This window comes from Tamandua tetradactyla, chromosome 20 (assembly GCF_023851605.1).
Source record: "Tamandua tetradactyla isolate mTamTet1 chromosome 20, mTamTet1.pri, whole genome shotgun sequence".
Taxonomy (NCBI): domain Eukaryota; kingdom Metazoa; phylum Chordata; class Mammalia; order Pilosa; family Myrmecophagidae; genus Tamandua; species Tamandua tetradactyla.
This window is the reverse complement of record NC_135346.1, coordinates 3,467,212-3,470,594: the sequence shown is the minus strand read 5'-3', so window position 1 is coordinate 3,470,594 and position 3,383 is coordinate 3,467,212.

Below are 3,383 nucleotides of genomic sequence, written 5' to 3'. Positions count from 1 at the left end.
AACTGTTTATATTTGGATTCTATGCGCTGTGATCCTAAGGTTAACAGCATGAATTAACATGCATCTGTAAAGGATTGTAATGAAAGATCATTGCGTATTTATTGAACTGTTTATATCTGCTTTCAAATTGTTTTGACATGGAAGGTTTTCAAGCAACATTGGCAGAGAGGTACAATATGTTATCCCTATGGTGAAAAGAAACTTGTTTATTGTATATAGTTCCTCAGTCTCTGAAGTAAAGGTATGAGTAATTAGGGTATGAATGGTTTAATCAAGGCTTTATTTTGGAAGAAAAATGGCAGTGATGACTGAATTGCTACAGTCCATAATTTGGGCTTATTATTTATACATTAAAGATTTTTCCAAGTAGATTACACGCTGTTACTTCCTGCTAGCCATCAGCATGAGCCCTACTGCCTAAACATTATTTCACTTATTTATGTTTGAAAAACTCCATAAACATTTTTGTTTGCAATCTTGTTACTATTGTTTCGAGTTAAGTTTGAATGTTACAATACTTTAACTGAAAAACTTTCGTCAAGTTTTTTTCTTCTAAATTTTCTTTACTTGTAAGTATCATTGTCCTTCAATCCTGTACTACTATAAAATAAGAAATACATTTTTGACAGAGGCTTAATGTTTTAAAAAATATTGTAAGCTAATAAATCCCCATTTTAGAAGCTAACCCATTTGTGGTATATTGCATTCTGATAACTTTAGCAAACCAAAATACTATGATTGGACCAAAGTGCTTTTAAGGTTATGAATTGTTAACTCCACAAAACATTAACACCAGTTTCTTCTGACTACAAAACCCTCCAAAAAATAGCACATAAGACTCACATAGTCTCTCCCACACAATCTCAAAAGTTTATCTGCTCCCTGTTCTACACATCTTTTTGTGTCCTTCAGCTGAAATTCCATTTCCTTCTCCTACACTAGTGGATTTCAGGAGAAAGCTTTCAGTACCCTTGTTTCCTTCCTCTGAACCATGTTTGCTTTCAGGATGGTGGGATCCTTTGGTAGCATTTGTGGAGTGCAGTTCAAGAAATATGTGCTGAGTGGCTTTCTATGTGCCTGGTGTGGTGATGGGGTGATGTGGATAGACATGAATACATCTGAGCCTGCCTCTCAGGTATGGGGAGCAGGGAGGGCTATTTGATTCCTATTACAGTGGTTAATTTCTATTTTGAATTCATATCTCAACAAAGAACTCTGGAAAATCTTAGCACACTCAGCTTTTACTTTGTCCTTGTCATCTGGGTTGCACTTAAATTAAGCATTTGAAGCTCCATGCTGTTGGCATGTCTGTTCCATGGGTGTGGTTAAATTCTACTCCAGTATCTGCTGGGATGTGTATTGTTAGGTCAGATCCTCAGGCATGGACCATAAAAGTTACAGTCCCTCCTTCCTCACCCCAGAGCTGAAGCCCTTATCTCAGTTTCTCCTACACTACCCTGAAAGACATAAGGACAATTGGGCTGAAATCCCAAGACATTCAAGAAACTTGGGGAATGAACCCATCCTAGACGTTCTGCTTTAATGTTCTATACCTTATTTTCATGTCATGACTTCCTTCTAAATTTCCAAACCTATATGGGGATCTAATACTCCACCTAAACCTGGACTTTGATCAGATCACTAGTTTCTATAGTTTCAGAGACCCTTCAAATGCTCATATTGCCCCCTTAATTGCTGTCATATTATACAGACTGTTGTGCTGAAAGCCATGGGCACAATCTAAAGTTCTTTGACTTACTGTGAGTAATTAGTGAAGTCTTCCATGGAGGATACGCTACCTAACATAAACTTTGAAGGGTGGGTTAGAGTAAACTGGGCAAATGGCAGAGGGTAATGGCTTCCAGATAAGGAGGAGATCATGAATAAAGACACAGAAACATAAAATTCCTGGTACATCTGGGGAATGACAACTTAAAGTGCTGTGACTTGAATTGAGAATGCAAACTCAAAAGTGGGGAGAATGAGGAGAGAGAGAAGCCAGGAGGGTTTTGAATAATCCATTAAATAAATGGGACAGTGTCCTGGAGTGGGCACTAAACAGGAAAGCAAAAATTATAAGGTGGCCATAAAATGTGTCTTCCAAAATTGGACACTGTAACAATGAGTGAAACCTGGGACAGTCCAAAATCTGCCTGGATGTTGGGGCACCATTCATATATGAAGGTTAGGTAAACCAATCCAGGGTGTGGTGGGGAGCAATTTGGAAAGATGGGAAGTGGCAAATGATTGCAACCATTCAGGTGAGAGATGGTGAGCAGGAGAGGGATATATTTGTAACATGTTTAGCATCTTGAACTGATGGGATTGGATTTTTAGGGTGTGTTCAGGGTGAAAGAGGTGAGAAAAACCAGCTCTCTGTCTTGGTCAATGAATGAGCTGAGACACAATCCTGTGAAGAAGGAGCTGTTTCAGGCGCTGTATGTGAATAGTGATGATTAGTTTTGCTATGGACATGATGAGGTTGGAGTATCAATGGGATACCCACATTTGATTCAGGGATATGACTGTAAAAGTATATTGTTGAATGGAAAATGCTACCAAAGAACCTGAATGATGAGCTATGCTTTGCACTTGTATCACTCTTATTCAAGTTTGCTGTTTTAATTAGCCATTTGTCTTTTTTTGCTAATAGAGGTATCGGAATACAGTTGCTTTGCAGTGATTTTCTATACTCTCTTGTGCTTAATTTACTTTATTCTCTACATCCATGTTCTATACTTCCCTGCCCTATTAGGCATTCAGAAAGGCTGACATTCATAGGCTACATCAGTGTGGTCTCTCACCCTCTGGATTATGTTTGGATTCCACCCATGTACAGCATTGGCAGGAGACTTGAAGGTCAGATATCAATTCCCCCATTTCCCTTGCTAGGCTGCTGGTTTAGGTGGCCATTCTCTTCTGAGGCCCAGCTCTTCTCCACTCTGCCAACTTCAAGTTCCAAAAAACTGCTCCTCTCAGGCCTGGAGAGGTCACTCCCCACTGTCATACATGTGGCACAAGCACTTTTTCTTAGTGGTCTCCCTACACCCTGTCACATCTTTGCAAATGACTTCCTTATTAAATTCTCCTCATAATTCCCTGTTTGATGGTGCCAGCTGTTCCTTAACAAGATCCCAGTTAAGGCAATGCATATCGAACTTTTAAGGTGTTGATAGATTTTACACACCTGGTAGAAAGCACTGTGAAGTATAAGTGTCTTTGGGGCAGGCAGGACTGCCTGGGACCCCTGGCCCTGTCACCCAATAGATTTCAAAGGACAGTTTCAACCACCCTCTCCAACTTTCCCTAAAACTATGAAATACACCCCTGTATCACTGACTGTGTCTCCGCATGTCTCAAGAAAGGAAGGAGTAAAGGAATGG